A 21224-nucleotide genomic window follows, 5' to 3' on the forward strand; every position below is an offset into this window, starting at 1 on the left:
TCAAAAGTCAGCTGAACACCTGTGACTATCCCTTATAATCAGCACTTCAAAACATTTAGTTAGAGGAGATTATGCCTGTAGTTTCTACATTTGTCTTTCCCTTGCCAGCTGCAGAAAGAGGTATGACTTTTTTTGCCCCCATGTGATCTCTGACCAAAAATAACTTGTTTTTCCTTCATCATGCCTCTCTGTACTTGGATACTTGTTGCAGTGGGGATCCTGCAACATGCATATATCACACCAGGAGTCCCGTGGAAAGGAAATATACATGGACAGACAGATTCTTGATAGCTGTTTCAGAGAGATGTTTATTTCTCCAGCCACATGGCCGGGGCTCTGCCCAGGAACTCCGCAGTCACGGGACCCCAGGGTCCTTGGCCACACCAGGGAACCCAAACCAACCAATGGGGAATGAGACTGACCAGGGGCAGGGAAACCCCGTGTCTCCCCCCCAGGGCGCCTCTCCCAGGGCTCCATGGCAGGGGAGGAGACCCCAACATCTCACCCGTTTTATTTTAATAAAAGGAGAATGAAAACAACTGGATAAATGTAACAAGAACAGTTTCAAGACAAAACAAGCCACCCTCCTGAGTCTTTAAATGTCCAAACAGATTCTGTGGAACATCTTAGGGCTGACAGAAGGGAGACAGAACTCTCCGGGCATGCTTTGTGGGGAAACTGAGGCAGGAGAGGGTTTAATTTCTTCCCTCCCCCTTTTCATCCCCCCCTCGGTACCGGAGAGGAATTGTAGGGAAATGGAATTGTATAGGGAAGCCATGGGGTGAAAAACGGATTAGGAATAAACTGGGGATAGGGTAAACTTAGGAAAGGGTTCATATTGGGTATAGTGTAAAAGGGCGAAGTAGGCTGTGGGTAGGGAAGTTGCTGGGATGGATATTGTTTATAATTTTGTGCATAACGGCTGCCTTTGACTGGAATACCTCCAGGCCCAGTGACATTTGCTGCTTGTAAAACCTTCTTTCCTTGCACTATATCAAATTGCACAACTTCTCCATCTCTTACACTTTGCAGGTAATTTTTAGGGTTATTCCTTTTAATGGCAGTTCTATGGATGAATAGATCTCCCTCTGTATCATCTCGTGTTATAAATCCATAGTTGTTTTTTACATTGTACCATTTCACAGTTCCTGTGATTTTCGTTGCTATAACTTCTCCTATCACGTGCTTGCGTGTTCGTTGTGGGTGCCGATCCTGCGTGGCTGCCGCCTCACCGACTCCGACGTCTCGGCCGGGCCCCTGCATTGCGGCTGCTCCGCGCTCTCCGAGCGGCGCTGCTCCGGCGCGTGTCTGGGCTCTGCGCGGCCCCGCGTTGCCATTGCCGCTGGCTCTGTGCCCTGTGAGCGGTTCCGCTCCGCAAACTCCACGCTGCTTTGAGAGCGGCCCCATTCCAGCTCGGCGCTGCGCTGCGAGGCTCCTCGTGTCGCTGTGGAAATCGCCGCTTCTCCCTCCGCAGGGCTCTCCGAGCCGTGTGCTCAGAGCGGCCTGCCACGCCGATGCCCGGTTCCTGGCTGCTCGTGGCCCACGGCACCCACGGTGTCTGCGGCATCTCTCCCTCACTCGCGGCCGTGTGGCCGGGGACCCCGATACAGGGATGGGGTCCGCGATGAGGCATGCACTCCCGAGGGGGCCGGGTGCATCCAGCGCAGGCACCTCTGCCGGCACGGCTGCAGTCATGTGCTCCTGGGATGGCGGCCGCGCGGGCTCGGCCACGGGATAAGTAGGATCCTCTGCTTTAGGGGTAATGGGACCGTACAAATGCTCCTCAAGAGCTTCCCTGATTATAAGGTATGCACGGAAAGCTTCTCTTTGATCCCATACTTTATCCCATATCTCGTCCCAGAAACACGCCTCACAAGATACAGCAGGTTCGATATTAAAAAGTAAGTCTCGAGAAATACAGGAGAACCTTTTGAAAAGCCAGATGAAAAAATGTTCTAGATCTCCCAGTTGCATTACTTTTTTGTTTTGTTGTTCAAGGATTCCTTTAACTTCTAGGTACATTTCTTTCTGTGGCTCAGAGAGCCCCATTTCCCATGATTCTTCCATAGTCCAGAGAGAATATCCAAACCAAGATGAGAAGAGAGAGGTCTAGAGTGGTTATTTTACTCACGAATTGTCCTCAGGGATCGGTATCTTGCTCGCATTCCTCCACCAGTTAGTTGCAGCGGGGATTACTGCAACATGTATATATCACACCAGGACTCCTGTGGAAAGGAAATATATATGGACAGACAGATTCTTGATAGCTGTTTCAGAGAGATGTTTATTTCTCCAGCCGCATGGCCGGGGCTCTCTCAGGAACTCCGCAGTCACGGGACCCCAGGGTCCTTGGCCACACCGGGAAACACAAACCAACCAATGGGGAATGAGGCTGACCAGGGGCAGGGAAACCCCGTGTCTGTCCCCCCAGGGCCCATCTCCCAGGGCTCCATGGCAGGGGAGGAGACCCCAACAGATACTCTGGAAAGAGATATGATCACTGTCTAACTTTCTGTCAAAATATTGCATGGATGGCAGGAGGAAGGCTGATCTAAGTTTCAGCTCTGTTCTCTCTTCTTCAGTGCTGCATCTAGTTACAAGCTGGGAGACAATGAAGAAATTTTAACTTTACAGACTTCTGATTTTTTTGATGCAAGGTTGATTTTTGGGGCAAGGTTGATTTTTGGTAGCGTATTTCTAAGGAACGTAATTCAGAAATTATGAACATTTGTTTCTGCTGAATTCATTTATAACTAAATCAAACAGGATAAATAATTGACTTAGAAAACTTTAATTGTAGAATGTCAAAATGCATGCTATTAGCTCTTTGCGATGGTGAAATAAAATTTGACTATAGCCTAAACAAATACTTTTCTTTTTTTGAAGTCTGTGTCACATGCCTGAAAACCATTTGCAACAGTTTCCAACCGTTATAAGATAGCTGGTTTATGTGCTTTTAAAGATATCATTATCGATTGCTATTTTTATAAAAAATTTAGCAGAAAAGGAGAAAAAAACTAATTAAAGCTTCATTTTTTTCCCTGTAAAAGCCACTCATCATTACAGAACCCCTAAAATGTCTAGAAGAAAATAAATGAATTAAAGATGATGATATTTATTTTAAAGAAGACTTTTCATTTAATTAATTTCACTCCCGTTACCTTAGAAACTTGGCAACAAGGCAGTTAATAAATGTTTTTATTGATCAATATACCTCAAGAAGACAGCAAGAGGCAGGAGCTTTACTTACACATATAAAATTATAGGATTTGGATTTTACAACTTAAATAAAATGAAGTATCTGTTCTGGGCTAACCTGAAATGTTATCATGTTTTATAGAAGTCAACATGAAATTTTTGTTCCATTAGGAACAAATATTTCCTTATGATGTTTGAAAAAGTTCCTACTTTTACTCTTGAAAGCTTCAGTTTTGAAAAATAAAAGAAATGCTTGATTATGAAATGAAATGACCAGTTAGGAAATGAAAAGTCAAAATACCCTGAAAACTGATATAACTACTATGCTTTCATTTTATCCTTTCTTATTTTTATATATTTTAAAGTCCTTTTTATTATTCTGTATTTCGCTCTTTATTGAATGGAACCTGATTTTCCAAACAATTTTAGAAACTCTATGTTAGGTCACATTTTTCAGCTGCCACAATTGATTTTCTGCGCGTAAATCTGCTCTTCCCTCTCCTTTGCTTTTCAGTCACATGTGTTGTTACAGTACTACTTTTTTTCATGTGTTTAGAAACCAGTAAGGTCAAAATGGACAAAGAGAAACTAAAAGGGATAGAGTGCTGACGGGGGAAACTTGCCATGGTACTCTTGCCATGCATCCCATGGAATGGGAGAGATAACTGTTTCAAGCTAAGCTACCTCTGAGGGAAAAAGAAGACATCTAAAAAATCCAGGAACTGATTTTCTTTCAGGAGAAGACAATTTGATTAAACAAGCATCTGTGACTACAAAATAATAAATCTAGACACTTTGGATCTCAGTAGTGAAGCTGTGTTTTTTTCAGCTATAATACCAGGACACAGTAGCAGTTGAAAGAGCCACCGCAGCTTGAAGAAGTGTTCCAAGGAGAGCTCTGGGCAGTGTTCTGGCCTGCAAAAGCCAAACTCTTCAGTGATGTGCATGGTTTACTCAGAACAGTGCTCTCAGGCTGCTCTGTAGTGCTCTATGGCCGGTTGGTGATAGCCCTCTTTGCAATTGATCTTAAATGGATGATGTGTACACTGATTTCAGTGAGAGTTTGTCTAGCTTCCATACTCCTGGATCAAATGATTTTCCAAGAATTCAAAGCCATTTCCACCAAAGTTCATTTCAACAGAATGATATTCAAGATTCTGCACACACCCAAGCATACACTCATACCTTGCTGTGTTAATGGTACATGACTCTAAAGCTGAATATTCTATTCCTATAACACTGCTCTGTGCCAGTTTAATGGCACAAGTTTTTTGACTAAATAAGTAAAATAAGTCACATAATACGTTACCACTTTGAAATATCAAGAAAAGAGGCGGAAGAATTAACAACTTTTTCTTTGATCATTTTCTTCCTCTGCAGAAAAAAGATGGAAAATTCAGCTTCTGGCCATGTTCTTGTCTCTGTTCTACAGAGTTTTACCAGTTTTACATTGTTTAAAAATGGAGTTATGTTCTAAATTCCATGAGGGATGCAAGCATTGCTTCATGTCCTATATGTACCAGATAAAAAGTGAGTAACTGGGAGGTGAGTACCCTAAGGAGAAAAAAGTTTTAACAGCTTGGAGTTTACAACACTTGCAAGTTCCCACAGTTTTCCTTCTGTAGATACTGTCTGAAGCCAAACTGAGAATTAAAGAAATGGAACTTTCAAAAAAACCCTCAACAAAACAACCCTATATGAATGTACCACTTCTATTCCTAAGAAACTATTATACGATTATTGCACTAGCTTAAAGCATTGTCATATTAATACCTTTTTTGGCTGTGTGGCTAGTCATTATATGTTATGAATTTTAGTGTAAGAAACCTAAAAAGTTAACACCAAATTATGACTTCTCTTGGGCTTTTTTTTCCTCTTTTATCCATTCATTTTTCTTCTGTGACTGTCTGCCTACGTAACTTCCACACGTGACTAGTGGTGAAGGAGGTCTTTTCCTTCACGGAGGCATCTGCTGATGAGCAGTACTGTGTCATTCAGCCTGGGCAAACCAGATGAACAGCTGTGTTCTTCCCAAGAATTGTGTTATCAGCTCTGTGGATTTGTTCTCTGCAGAGGAGCTGTGGCTGAGTGATATCTCCACGTAGAAGAGTTCTGGAAGGCATGTTGTACACTTGTACATAGGGGCCTACATCAGAGACATCTCAAGAAATCTTCATCATGTCAGTTTGACAACTTCTGTGGCAAATGAACTGTTTGCTGTTTGGAAAGTAGGAGAAGATGAAATTTAATTGAAGGAATCTAGCTGAATGTTATGCAAAGCTAATTTTATCTTTTTCCAGTTAGTTCCACTAGTATGTAGGTTAAAAGCTTGAGTATGTGACTGACCATACAATAACCCATCAAGATCACTGCTTGAATTAGCACAAGGGAAGAGATACTGCCCCTGGTTATTTAGCCCCTCTTTCAGTTGCTGGTTTTTTTTAATGTCACCCAACAGTATCTAGTTGCATCTTTTTCTATTAATAAATAAAATGCCATTCATGTCACACACAGTCATGGGAGATTAGCAGAAATCAAAGCTATAAAACCCACAGAATATATTTAATCTCTGATTCGTTTGAGACGCCCTTGGAAGAAAGTCTCAGAAAGAGATACTGACCATAATACCTACTGATGTGAGGCCTCTGACCTTTCACTGAATGATGGCAATAATGTGCGTGTGTAGTGCCATTCTGCTGTGTCCATTAACGCTTGTTAGGAAATCCAATGACTAGTGATGCACACCTATCTGTACTCTTGCTTTACTTTTTACCTATTGTAAAGACTTTAAAGCTTGGCTGTTTTCATCTGTTCATCCTAAGCCACAACATTTTCCCATCTGTGCCATGCAATGTACAGAGAACTACCCTGATGTGGTATCCTGTTATGTGTCTCCATAATGTGTCCCTCAGCGACAGCCAACGCATATAGTCCCACACCTACTATGTGCCTTATCTGCTCTGGAATCATATATCCAGAGTACTAAACAATTACATTCTCTCTAGACAAAGCTGACTTGATACACACTAAGCTGCAGATTGCACTCTCTGACTTTATTGAGTTTTTTATTAAGATGTGATGCCTAATGAAATGTTAGGGATTGCGCTTTAGTAGGGTTTTTTTTCTGTTCAATTTTCCTTTTTTTATTTTGCATAATGAATATTAATCTTCTAACTTAATTGGCTTTATTGATTTTTACATTACTTATTTAAAACATTTGTATGAGTAAATAAGTATTTTAAATCCTTTGCTTCTGAATAGGGGTTGTAACAAAGAAGCACACAATGAAAAACTGCTTAATAAAAGGAAAACAACTCAAGCTCAACAAACTTATGTTTGTGGAAAATTAAAATCTGAGCAATGGTTGTGTATTTCAGCAAGGTGGGATATGATCAGCAGTAAGAATTAGAAAAGATTGAGTCACTTGTTTAAAGGCAGTCAAAATGGAATTCTTGTTTCTCTCTAGTCTGACACTTGCTTAAATGTGCTCTCTTAATTCCCGTCACCACGAATGCAAACATTATTGCTTATTTTTTTATTGCGGGCTGATGTCTACCCAACTCTGGCTCCCTTATCCCACAGTTCTGAGATCCATGGGAATACACCTCTGGTTTGTTCTTTCCTGTGAACTCAGGAGTTGTCCCAGTGTTAACTCCGCAGTATCATATCCCAGAACAAATCTCTAGAACTAGTAAGGAGGAAACATTCCTGAATTATCCCTGTATAGGTTAAACTTTTTTTAAAACTGAGAGAACAACAATGTTTTGTAAAATTCTTTTATAATGGATAATTTAATATAATTTTAATTCACAGTTGACTATTTAAATTATTTTAATGCCTTTTTCTTTTCCCTGTAAGCCATTATTTAAAACTTTAAAATGTTCTTCTATTTATAAAATTACATACTACATTAATCTGCCTTAAAAATGCTGAAGTTCATTATATTGCAATTATATAGTTTGGGTAATTAAATATTTTTAATTTCATGCAGTGCATTCACAGCAGGTGGTCCAGGAAAACAAGAAATAGTACAGAGACTTCAGATAACTTCTTTCATTAACACACAAAATCTTCTTGGAAAGGTGCCTTTCTGAGTTCCCTGCTGGAATGTTAGCAGAAGGTTATCTTCATGGACAGAAGTGAGCAGGCAGCAGACACAGGGCAGACAAAATTACTGCTCCTCACAGAAAGAGCTGTAAGCTGAGCCCTAAGTAAGCTAGACAGAGTTCTGTCAAATGTAGGCAGTGGGGATCTGGCCAATACCAGCCTTTAGAAATACAAGGAATGAAAAGAGAGTGCTACAGGCACAAGTTCATAATGACAGAGTCTTCACTGCCCTGAACGTGTCTGAGCACAAGCTGGCAGTTTTCATCTGAAGTGAGAATCCTCAAAACCCACAGAAGTGGGTTTGAGAATAAAATTATTTACATCAAAGCAGCAGAGAAACTTCCAAATATAAAGATGGTATTATTATTCTTACTAAGCACAAAGAAAGTATTAGCAACCAAAAGACAGCATATTTCTTGTGGTGTATTTTCTCACATTTCTTTTAGTAAATACTTTGATGGAAAGTATTAAGGAGGTCCTAAGAAATTTTTTCAATATTTTAATTTTTATTCAGAAATTGATAGGATTGTTTACACAAAATGCTTTTTCAACAAAGTTCATCTCAAAAAGCAGATACTTCAAAAGGTGTGCAACATTTCCTATCAACAATGCCTGTGTGCACTTCTGTGTGCTGTTGATTGCTGTATGCTACTTTCCTCATCCTTAATGCAGTTCACTTAGCTTACTCCCAGCAATTGTTTCTCTGGCTCTGACCTTGCAGGCCACATCTGCTCTGCTCCTACTAATCTGTTAACAGGGAATTTGAAACATGTCTGCTAAATTCTGCAGAAGTTCCAGGCACGTGTCCAGCAGCAGAAGTGTTTAGAAAAGTTTTTGTAAAATTTCAAAATAGTCTTTCAGTTAAGACAAGAGACACAAATAAAATAATACTCAAATCACATCCAGGTTAACTTTATTAGGATGCTTTTTGCTCATTTTCATAACTATGGGACATGTCTTTTTGGTATGAGCTCTCAGTTCACATTAGAAATCACTTTCCTGAAATAAATTCATTGAGATTAAAACTAAACCACATGAGGTCTTCTTTTAAACAATACCGAAATGGTTTTTTTTTTCATTATTTCAGTAATGTTTTATCCAGATTTTTTGAACTTGAACCATATCCTTCACAACATATCAGGAATATACAGCTGTAATGCAAAGACCATAAATCATTTTAGTAATTTCATCAAACCCCTTTTGAAAACCAGTTAGGTTTCCTGACCATCCTATTTCTTTTACAAGGTGGTATGGAACGTCTTGCAAAAGTTATTAGAGCATTTTCTGTTTCCAAACTGAAAAATTTATAACCACATATATCTGTCTGCTTGTCTGCAAAACTATTCTGAACAAAAGTCTAAGAAAAAGTACCACTGTCTTTTTCTAAGAATCTAAACTCTGATTCTGAAATTTAAAAAAGTCTTGCCCTGAATATGAACCCAATCACTTCGAATATAATGAAAGTATTTCCAGTGATTTTTCTGGAGGATTCATCTACATATAAGATTTTCATCAACATTAGAAAACAGATTTAATTTCTTTTTCTCTCAAACAGAAGTCAGCCCACAGGAAGTATAAAATTCATTCCTTTATGTCAGCTAGCCATGACAGCAGGTTTCCGTTCCTAATCAGAGTGATTGAACCAGATCACATCCAGAGATCCTTTCCAAACTCAACCCTTCTGTGATTATGTATAGAAACGGCTTCACAAAATTGCTGCTGAGTAATTTCCTGTCCAAATCTAAAACCTAATGAGTAAGTAACCAAGAATTAGTTCAGATGAAACATGTTTTTCATGTCAGACTGTGACTTTACTTTCAAAAGTAATGCCGACCGAGTCCAGTCTGAAAGCTGAGACAATTTCCTCTCCAAAACACTTTTATTTTGTTTTCTTTTCCTTTCCCTTTTCACTTTATTTGTACTGACCAATTTATCTGCATTTGCATTGACTGATTCAAAGTTCTCATTAAGTCTGCCCAAAAAGGTTTTAGAGTATCTGTCCTGGGAAATATTCAGAACTTGACAGGATATGACCCTGAGATATACAGTAAAACTTCGAAGTTGAAACTAACTTTGGGAATGCTTTGGCAAGGGAGTTGGGCCCACAGGGATTCCTTCCAACTTGAATTTCTCTAACTTCTTTTTTTGCTTTCAGTTTTATACTGAAAATTAGTATGACATTGGAAATAATGTGACATTTTAGATACATCTCTTTCTCAACCACAATCACTGACAAAAAAGACTCAGATATTTGTCTCCTCAGCAAAACCAATCCTCTCACAATGCTACCAGCTTAAAAAAGACACCTATCCCTCGAAAATAAGGTATCATACTATTCCTTACTGTTGTTCTACTCTTTATTTCATAACAGAAAAAAAAGAATAATCAATGTAACTACTGATTGCAATTCATTATTATGGTGGGGCTCAAACTAGATTATTTTTAATGTCCCTTTCAAACCAAGCCATTTTATATTTCTGTGATTCTATGGTTCTATTCAGAGGTGTAGATATGGACTGTCATTGAGCAATTTCCACTTGTTAGGTATGTCCATTTTTTTAAAGTAATTTTTAATTCAAATGAATGGAAAATATTCCATTTTGTGGTAAGGAATATCAAGGACACCTGTCCAATTTTTGGCCCAAGTTATTTTCAAAAACTTTTTGGTTTCAAAGAGCAAATGACAGAATAATTAGAAACAGATTACATCTTTTTTTTCCTTTACAGGAACATATCTATGCCACGTTGGCTCAAAACAGTATGAAACAACCTTGGGATTTCTCAACTTCAGTTTAGCTGCATGAATTTAGATTAGCCAGGAGTTTTTGGAGTCTGTCTGCATTCTGCTCTTTTTTTGTCTTTCTCTTATGTCCAAATAGTAATGAGGAAGACAGTGGAATCCTCAGCTCATGCAATCAGCTGAGAATTCTCCTTCTGCATGGGAAATGGTAGTTGAACAAAGAAATTATCTGGAAAGGCAGAAAAAACCTTCAAACTCCTTGATGGCTCCCTATTTATGAGGATATTCTTTTAGGTCATCGAATAAAGTAGAGTTTAATAATTAAACACATACATTTTTGCCATGTAGTCACTGAGGTGTGAAAAAATTTCCAGGCAGTCAGTTTATGTCCAGAAATACGAACATTGCAACAAAATATGCAATATCCACACAGAGTCACTTTTTATGCTTGGGTCTTCAGCAAAAAATTTTGAGGAACGTTTCTGACTGAAACGTTAATTAAAATGCTTTTTAACTGCTCTAAAAGACAACCCTGAATAAATTAAAGGATACAGTATATACTGGAAAATACAGTAAAAATTCAATTGTACACTTGTGTGTGCCTGGGAGAGGAAGGGGTCAAACCAATTTGAAATGTGTAGAGCATGAAGTCTAAATTAAGTAAGCTTCACAATGCATAAAAGCTATGTAGTCTGACTGCACACACCTGCTAAAAGCAGGTGGGAAAGAGATAAAAATGTTGTTTCACTTTTTTCCCTGCAGACATCTCAATGCTTTTAAAATTCTCCAAGTCCTTTGAGCTATTTCAGAGTTAACAAATGCAGTCTAGAGAAATGGATGAGGAACTCTAATGCCCTGGAGAAGCAAAAAGGATCCTTTTCATATAAATCGCAGCTTATTATGTCAGCAGTTCCCATATTTTTTACAAGTTTTAATCATTTTCTTATTTTTCTACAAGAAAAATAGGTCCATTGAAAGGAGGATGGTCAGATTTCTAGCAACTGTTATTCCCTTTTTACTTCTATTTCAGACACTCTCAGAATTTACCAATTTTATTTAATGAAATTACCTTTCATGTGTAGTGTGCCAGCAGTTTTTCTGTCCTCACTCCCCACACCAAGCTATGGTGGTCCATGAGTTTTTATTTACAAACACTCATACTGCAGGGCTGCCTGGAGAAACAGACCAAGGAGGTCAGGATAAGAAATGAAGGATATAACATATTCTTTTTTTCTCAGTTAGAATTCAGGGCCAAAATAAGTCTGACTCCTTTACCTGTTTACAATTAAATCACATGTCCGATTTGTACATCCCTTTCTAAGAACCAAATCAATAATCAGTGTTTTAAAAGGCTCATGATCAGGAGAAAGTAGGACTGTGCCTCTCCTTCTTCCCAAGGTCTTGTGAAGTCAGGGAAGAAACCATGGGGCGGCTTGTCTTTGTTGCAGGTGTGTTTTCCAGTTCTGCAACCTAGCTCAAGGTGACACTTCTTTTGACTTCAGTTTGCTTTGATTATGGGATGTGTGAAAGCTTTACAATAACGTTCTCATTACAGATGGGTGCCATCCTAGCTGTGGTCCAGGCTGGCTACGTCGCATGAACCCCTGGACATGTGCTGTACAGTGGCCACACTCACCTACCTGCCACTCTCAGAACACTCTCAGAAGTGGCAACTCTAAATGGAGTCCACAATAAGGTCAAAGGGCTATAGCCCAAATTCGTATGCTACAGGAACTTGCCAATGTAACAGCAGGTTTTTCTTGTGTTTTTACAGGCTTTCCATCAGGAAGGACTCTGCAAATTCTGAAAAACATCTTGTACTCTGCAGGCACCAGGGTGGGTCCTTCAGTGGGCAAGAAACCTGCTCCTGGAGATACATTCCCAGGTGCTGATTGCTTGGACATGAAATCATACTGGAGACACAGCAGATGTCTATTATAATGTTTATCATTATTGCCTAATGATAAATTGTCCACTGACAAGAGACCCTCAGACACTGTGAAGTAAACTTCAGTAAGGAGTGATTTTGTTGTGAAATAGGTGAGATATCAAGAACTGAGCATTTCTTCTTTGATGTAAAAGAAATGTGTGTCTTGCCTGCTGAAGATAGAAATTTGTTACGCTGACTTTGGTAGATAAATAAACACTCTCCAAGGATTTTCTAACAGATGAGATAAAGGAACTGAAATATTTCCATAATATTTAACCTCTGCAAAATGTGACTCCTACAAATAACTCACAGATTCTTTCTACTCTCTGTTAAAATACCATCTTATCTTTTTTGGTTATATTTAAGCCTGGCATATATATTTATGTTTTAAAGACAGAACTGTATTTGCATTTGAAGGTATATCAGACATTATGTGTTTTTTAAGCCACTACTTTATTGAAAAAAATTCCCTGAAGGTGAGAGAGGAAGAAACTAGAAAAAATTATCATTTACACTGAAGGAACCAAAACTTAGAGGAAGTAAAAAACTCCTTTGGCCCTTTCAAGTATTTCAGGCTTAGGAATTCTGCTGTCCCTGGTGGATGACATGGTTTCAAATATGGAAAACATTGGCCATATACTTAATATAAATGAAATAAAATTGATTATTAAATGATGCATTATTATTTCTTGTTAATATATTTCAGGTATTAATTAGGTGATGTTTCAGTTTTGTTTAAGTATACCTTTTTAGACTATGATCTAACTTATCTTCTCTGCAACACTGTTAAGATAAGAATTTGAAAACAGGTTTCCTGATGAAATCAAAGATCCCTTTTGGTAAGTCTGGAAGTGACCATTTGTGGATGCTTAGCAAAAAAAGAACAAGAACAGGACAATTGATGCATTGGCACTTTCCCTCATGTGTCATTCCAGCTTCCAGCAATCTACAGTTTAGGGACTTCTAAAGCCATCAGTGTAGAGACTTAATAATCTCTACTGGACCTTTCTACCATTAATTTGTTTTAAAAATTACTTTCTGAGCCTTCTCATAGCCTGGCCTCTGCAGCACGGTGTGGCCATGAGTTACTTAATTTAGTTATAATTTGTACGGTAATTTCACTGTATACCCTCAGTTCTTTCATCATGAGAAACTACAAGAAGTCTCAGAAAACTGCTTTGCTATCCATCTTTTTAGCATCTTCTCTTTTCCAAGCTGAAGTGTATTGACTTAGTTTTTCTAGATATCTAAACTGCCGTATATCTCTGGTCACCCCTGTAGCCTTTATCTACCCATTTTTCAGTTCTGGGCTATTTTGCAGATGAGATGAGAAAATCTGGAAGCACTGAGGCTGTAGGTAAACAACATTTCATCTGTGAGCTAACAATAGAAGGAATTATCCTCAATTCTTTTCTTAATATATTTTACATTTTATTTCCTTGGTGGATTGCCATTGAGAATTGAGCAGGTATTTTCAATCCTCCTATAAAGACTTCATATTCTGTTACCTCCATAGTAATTGTCATTTTAAAATACATCATGGTGTACATGTAGTTCTTTTACTCCACGTATTTTTCTTTACATACAAAAATTTCAAGTCTGCCATTTTTGAAATTTTTCTTTTTTTCTTTTCCCTGCTTACACAGTGCTATGAGAACATTTTGCAACACTTCTCAAAACTTTGTTTACTCACTGCCCTAATTATTTTTGTGTTGCCTACAAACATTGTGACCTCTGTAGTCAGTAGCTTTTTCAAAAATATGATTTGTTAATCACACCATAGGTCCTAATACAAATCTCTAAGGGGTGCCTCTGGTATTCTCCAGCACTGAGAATGTCATCGGTCGTTCTTCACCACACTGACATGGTCATCATGGTCACAAGCTGGCTGATGTGATACAAATTTTATAACTACTTTTTAAGGTTTGTTTTGTTCAGTGGATAAATAATTTAAAAAATAATATATCCTTGCAGAATATATTTTAAATGATAGTATAAAATTCCAAGGAACAAATGGCAACAATTAATTTTTAATATATCCTGAATTAGTCTGTGTTTTTGAAGATAAAGCTCAGATTTGATCAGTCATAAAGTCTGAATTCAGTTTTACAATATATCTGCTCTGTTTTGAAACTATGTCTGACAAGCATGAAATACATTTTATTGTTCTCTCTAACTAGACAGAAATCATTACTTGAATCTATAGCATGTAATTTTGTGCAGGAAGCAGAGTTATATTATGAGATTAATGAGGGAGAAAAGAAGCTGACAGTTTTAGGTCCTAATGTCTGGGGTTTATAAGATATTATGACATGCTTAATTTGGAGAATCACTTTTTTATTTATGTGTGTATGCATGCACGTTTTATCTCTTTGAAAGGACAAATATTCCTTTCCCATATCCAACAGATGTTTATTATACCTGTTCTTGCAGCTTCAGACAAATGACACTCCATAGAATCTCTACAGATCCTTCTCTGGGACTGATGTAAAAATCCTTTTGAAAATCCTTTTTATAAATCCAACCTAACACTGATTTTGTGCAAATAAATCAATCAGCCATCTTATGTCTAAAAGACCTTAATGTAACTGATCAATATTGTCTTTATAAAACCCTTCCCAAAAAGAAAGGTCTTTTTGTTCCTGTTTCAAGCTTTCTTAATTAAAAAATATTCCTTTTGTTATTCTCCTTACATTGAATTTTCCAATATTCCATCCCTTTCTTAAAACAAACACAGTTCAAAGGCAGCTGAAGCTTTTCCATTTTTTTTCCAAATGGATTATTTCACAGGTCTTACTCCTGTCTGCATTTGCAAATGTTCATATCAGCAGAATACCATCTTGACCATGAGCATGAATACCATACTCTGACTAGGGCTGTCAAATGCTCTCTTCATTCTGGGTTATCGATTGACATGCTCATGACAAAAATGAGAGGTGGCATAACACCACATGAAAGTCAAAATACTCATTTATCATCACAAATTGAGTGTAGATCAAGTGCTAATAACGGAAGAACTAAAAGAAACACACCAGCTGTGCTTTAAAAATTCTTCTCAGTCAGTTCTGTACAGAGAAAGAAACCACAGATTTTAATTAACCTTTTCTGTACACCACATTAATACTGTTTATGTTGTATAAGGTATTTGTTTACTTCCCACAGTTTGCAGCCACTTAGAAACAAAGTACATTCTTTTAAATCTTTCTTGGCAACAGTAAACTTCTTTGTGTAACTTGATTTTAGGAGAGAAAAATCTTGGTGCTAAAGGATTTCTTTTTACATAAGTTTTTCAATTTGATTTCAGAAAACCATGTTGAATAAAACAAGCTACTAAATATGCTGAATCAGACAATTTTCTCAAATCCTTAATTTTATTTCTCTGTGCATATGTTCACTTGCTTTACATTTAAAGTCCTTTTGATTTTTCTTACATTATTTTTAATAAGCTTAATTGTTGATACAACTTGTCTATTATTGCAGTTTCTTTAAATGGCTTTGTCTGGCAGACATTGTTCATATATTCTAGACTGATAAAAGATATATGTGTACTGATGGGAAACATTCATAACAGTTATTGTAGGTCATGAAAATAAGTTATGGTAGCAAGCAAGACATTTTTATTATCTTAGCTAAACATTTTTGGATTATCATTAGTGCAGGGAGATTTATGACTTCCTGAACTGAAGTTTAGGATGGTTTTTGAAAGTAATTTCCACTCCTTTCTTCCTTCCTTCTTATTTTCTAAGTTTTAAATGTTTGAGATAACTTGCAATATATTAGGTTTTACAAAATGAATTAATTTCCTTACCTCAGTGAGAGTTGGAAATATGCACTAACTATAATTATGAAATGTCACTCATTAATTAGCACGTTTGTGGATCCCGTATTGCAACTCTGCAATCTGTATTTTTCTGTATTTTATGATGAAATCACACCCACAATACTCAATCAGATGGTAATTCCAATTCAGGAGAAAGAGGTGTATTCATTAAAAATATTCATGGGAGAACTGGAGATGCTTTGAACAGTGACACAGCCTCTCATTTTAGGGCATAAAAGCAGTAAAGAATCTCCCAATGAAGACTGTACCATTGCCACTTTTCTGTTTCAGTTTTGTTAGCTGACACTGTAATTCATGTATTACCAAATCTAACAAAAAAATTATTTAAAAAATAAAGCATGCAAACATTCTCATTATCTTCTATTCTAGCATCAGACAAACTGGTGGAGAAAATGTGTACCAGTAGAATTACAGAAATTGTTAGGGATACATAATTTTTCAGTTCTATTTCAAATCCTAAGACTGATTACTGTTTTTACCCAGGGTAGAATGACCACTGAAAAAATTACTTTGAAATATTATTATTTTGAAAATAAGTGTGAAAAATTATTTCGAAATATTTGAAATAAAAGGAAAGATATCAGTCTATTTCTGTTTTCCATTTTGAAACTAATTTGATAAGAGTGGCCAGAACACAAAATTCCCTTTCATGCATGCACACCATTTCCACTTGCTCAGTCTGACCAGGACCAATGTTCTGTGACACTTGGGAACGATTTAGCTTCTTTTGCTATTTGTATTTTATCTGTCAACAGGCTCTTGTTGTTATATATTTGTCCATTTCAAAGAATCCAAAATATCTGTTAATAACATTATACTCAATTTTATTGCCTCTGAACCTGCTGGAGAAAAAAAAAATCAAAATCCTGGACTGATGTATTGGACAAGAGGACAGAGAGCAAAAGTTTTTCTCCAAGTCTGTCAAAATATATCTCTACCATATTCACAGACACCCTATGAATATGCCTACACCTGCCCTTGTCTTAACTGCCTTGCTCCCAGCAAGCACTGAGGTCTGACCAAAGAAGTTTAATACAGCAGCCACTCTACATTCTCCCATCTAGTTCTTTAAAGCTCATGATCTAAAGTAGTTCATCATAATTATGATCTAGGCTTGTATCATATATTTGAAGATTTTCAGTTGTACTATTTTCCTTACATGGGAAATTTTTGGGTTAAGAAGAGTTATAAAATTTTTTTTTCTTTAGAGAAGATAGTGGTGTCTCTGCATCTGTGAAGCACCTTTAAGCACAGGTGTAATCATTAGTTTTTTTGTGTGCATGCACATGATATAGAGGAATGTGATGTCAATTCTTTCCTATACTGTGAAGGGCTTTTCACTTTTCCTGACTGTATTCATAGACTTCATAGACCTATGGTAACATTGAATTGATGTTTTATAATTCCTGGTATAATTCTTGGTATCACACACATACACATGTCTATCAATAATTATGCCCCCAGATTCAGCAGCTTGGCCATGAAGTTCATCACAAGAAATCCCACTATCACTTTCCTTAGCTAGAATGCAGCAGTTCTGCCATTGCTGTGAGATGTCCAAATGCAGGGAGAAGAGTCAAACTTGCCTGACAGGCCCACTTTGTACATGAGAATGTATAGTTCTGAACAGTGTAGAACAACCTCTGCTGAGGATTTTACTTCTTGTCCCCTGCACTTATGCCCAAATTCTGGTCCCCAAGTTATCTAGCCATTGCAACCAAGAAGCCACATTAAGCTGTCCTGTTGCTTTCAGCATAAAGCTGAATTCATCAAATTATGCAGGTTTTCCTCATACATGAAACTCTACAGCACCGCTGAATATAACTTGTTAAAGGAAATGTCTGAAACACTGGACATAATCTACACACTCTTCACACTGTCACTGAGACTTCTGGTATGTATGGGAAGTGCCTTTAAAATAAGTTACTGTCTGCAACTGCTTGTCTTCCTTGTCACGGCTGGATGTCTCACTTCATGGGCCAGAGAAAGCTGAAAGAAAGGTAGGGCAAAGAGGTATAAAAAGAAGCATTTGTTGCAGAAAAAAAGACTGCAGCATATTCCAGCTCTAGCAAAAGTTTCTGGAAATCAAAGGAAAAATCTATTGCCTTGAGCTGAGTATACATCACTGGGTTTTATGGTCTCTGTGTTATTTCCTGCCCAGTTGTGTCTAATTAATGACAAAAGAAAGTGTTTTATGGTTATGATGATGCACAGGTTCTCCGGTTTGCTCAGACTAGTAATAAAGCTGTGTATGCTGAGAATGGAGGAAAAGGATCAAATGACAGATGATCTCATTCAATATTACCTGATTTTGAATTAAACTTTGGCAGTTAATGTATTTTAGAAAAGGAATACCTATTGTGCACAACCTGCAGTATTTACTGTTATTGGATCTGATCCTGACTACTTCCAGAGCAGTAAAAGGTACTCTGAGATGATATTAAATGGGATAACTGAGAAATTTTGTGGAGTTGGGACCCCATGGAGTAGGTTAGGGAGAAAACAGAAACAGAAAATATGGCCAGGGAATGAGAAGTACTGCTAGACTGCACTGACAAGTTCTGCTTCAGACACCTCAGAGGCTGAGGTAATTAGCTCTTGCAGTGTGTAACAGTCAAGAGGGGACTAAAATTTGTGGCTGAAACTTAAGGTCTGTGTCCAAAAAACTTTTCTTACAGTGTTCTTGGAGGTAAGTTTAAAGCACAGTCAGCCTCCCTAGAGTACGTGCTCCAGGAAACTCAGGACTGATGCTTTCTTTTTTCTTGCTCAGCTCAGCTTCAGCTGCCTCCAGGGTGTACCATTACATGGACTGAACAACATTATCCTCACTGGTTGAGTCAGCACAAGACATCCCTGAAGACCACAAGGCAGATCTCATACCACTGCTCTGGCACCGCTTCCCAGCACATCTGTGCTACCAGATGAGGTGTGCTCCTTTGTTGATCAGGGACAAAATTACACGGATTGCAGTACAGCAATTTTTATTCTAGATGACCCTAGATAGAATAAAGGGAACTTTCCTGGAAATCCTGGGCCACATGGATCTGAGGACAGAATCTTACCTCCAGTCTTCTGAAAGTGAGATGGCTCTGCATTTTTTCCATTTGCCCTAGTTGAAAACTTTGCTAGAACTAATTAAATGAGCATGTTTAAACATATTTGAGAGATACTATTTCAGCTAGATACTATCTTATTACTTGGTCTGCTTAAGATCAGAAAAAATTTTTTATTCTTTAAAAGTCTCACTCAAAAAAAAATTTCCACAGTACACTGAGATTTCCAGTGACTAGAAAATAAGATAAGATAATGGCATTCCTCTTTCAAAATAAATATAAAGAACATCTTTATTTACTCATCAGGTGAATCAAGGGATTTGATCACATTGCTCATCTTCCCAAGAAATGGCAAGAGGATGTGACAGATCATAAAACATGACATCTGATAGCCTCTGAGGGAATACACCAGAGAAACAGTCTCTGCACTTTGGACTTCAGCTGAAATTGTGGTGTTTTAAAGTTAGCACAAGTACCACAATTTTAGTTATTGGTTCTTCACTTACAGCATTGGAGCCTGATGCAAAATTAAAACCTTCACCATCATCCATTATACAGCCACATAATATTAATAAAAATTCCCCTATCACAGAAAAAAGCTCAGTGTTTAAGTGTATGGCAAATTATCATATGTGTTTACAACATCCAGGCAGTAATGAAGTAATCTTGCTTCATATGTTAGCACTCAGAAAAAAAAGTAGTCAGATCAGAAGTTCATTACCTGAGCTACTTCAGAGACTCATAGTCAGAAGTGTTTGACAGGATTTTAAAATTAACTCAGTGGGAATAGCAGAAACAATGGTTAGAAAGAGAGAAATTAAGGTGTGAAGAACTGTTTACAATATTGACTAATTAGAGTGCAGGTTGATTCAATGTTCCTCTTTATTAACTATATAAATAAAGATATTTGGAATGTTTGCAATTTTAGATGGCAACTTGCTGCTCTGAGTGTTCTGTGGTACCCAGCATGTAATATTGCTGCTGTGACTTTACATTTTACAGCAATATTACCAGTGCCAGATCCACCATTTCAAAATAAAAGAATAAAAGCAACCTTGCTCCCTGGTATTCTTAAATTGATTAAAACATTTTTAGACTATAAAGCAAACACAAGAGTCCTTTTTACCCGCTTTACAAACCACATTTGCAAGCTTTTCTCCAAATCGGTGAGCTTTTACTCCTCCTGGAATATTAATTTATTTAGCAGTCTAAAAGCAACAGCTGAATAGCTTTTCTAATGATTGGCACCACTGATAGCACTGAGAGAACTGAGCCTTAAGGCATGCCCTGCATTATATTAAGCACAGCTGTCAATCTACTAATGAGCAAAATATTTTTTTTAATAAATTCTATCCAATATGTTGACTTGTTTAAAATGATCTTACAGGAGACATTATCCATGAGATCAGTTTAGATTACATGCTAGGTACCACAGTGATCTCTTGGGGTGGGATTGGATGCCCAGATTCTTGTGGTCCTTTCTGAACTTCACAGAACAGGGAAATCTGGCATCAGGCACACCTCATCACTCCCATAGAACGGCAGACACTAGGATGAAAAACACTGCCTTGCTCCAGGCCATCTGGCAAATTTATTTGAAGAGGGTCAACAGAACACCAGGTTCCAACTAAGCCTCCCAAACAGCCATCTAGGCTGGAAGGCTGCTTTGGGTTATGGAGATCTCCAGAACTGCCTGTCCTGAATTAATATCTTTTCCATCAGTGTACTGCAAGTACCTCAATAGACTAAAGGACTAATTTACCAGGATTTCTCTGTGTCAGACATGTATAACTCAGCTACTTCACAGAACAAAAAGAGGTTCCAGATATTCGCTCAGGGCCCACCATGCAAATGCAGCAATACCGTGCCCAACCTGGGGGCTCAGCAAGTGCTCAAGCCCTCCCGGGGAAGAAAATGTGAATTATTGTGCTGAGCCCAGCAGCCTAGATGGCTCAGGCCAGCCTGACCATTCTGCAGTGCGCTGCAGGCAGTGATGCCAAGCTCAGCTTTTCCTAAGCACCAGGAGGATGCTTGGAACCCCAGCCATGACCTGGAAGCACCATGAATGGAGAACACACAGATGGCAAATCCACAAACACACTAAGGTCCTTATTGCTGCTATTTCACTACCAATGGAGAGACAAGCTAAGTTTTCATCTTGTAGCTCATCCTTGTTTATTTGTGACAAAGTTAATTTCTGCCTGTCTGCTCTTAGAGATGGAGCTCTGTCCATTTCAAGTTGGATTTCTCACTGAGCCAAGAGCTGGCTTTCCAGCATTCGTGGCTGCTTGCCAGCCTTTTAACTCCAGCCTGTGATCATGAAAGGTTTGAAACAGGCATTTAGATCCCAGCTGA

Source organism: Corvus hawaiiensis, chromosome 5 (genome assembly GCF_020740725.1).
Source record: "Corvus hawaiiensis isolate bCorHaw1 chromosome 5, bCorHaw1.pri.cur, whole genome shotgun sequence".
Lineage (NCBI taxonomy): Eukaryota > Metazoa > Chordata > Aves > Passeriformes > Corvidae > Corvus > Corvus hawaiiensis.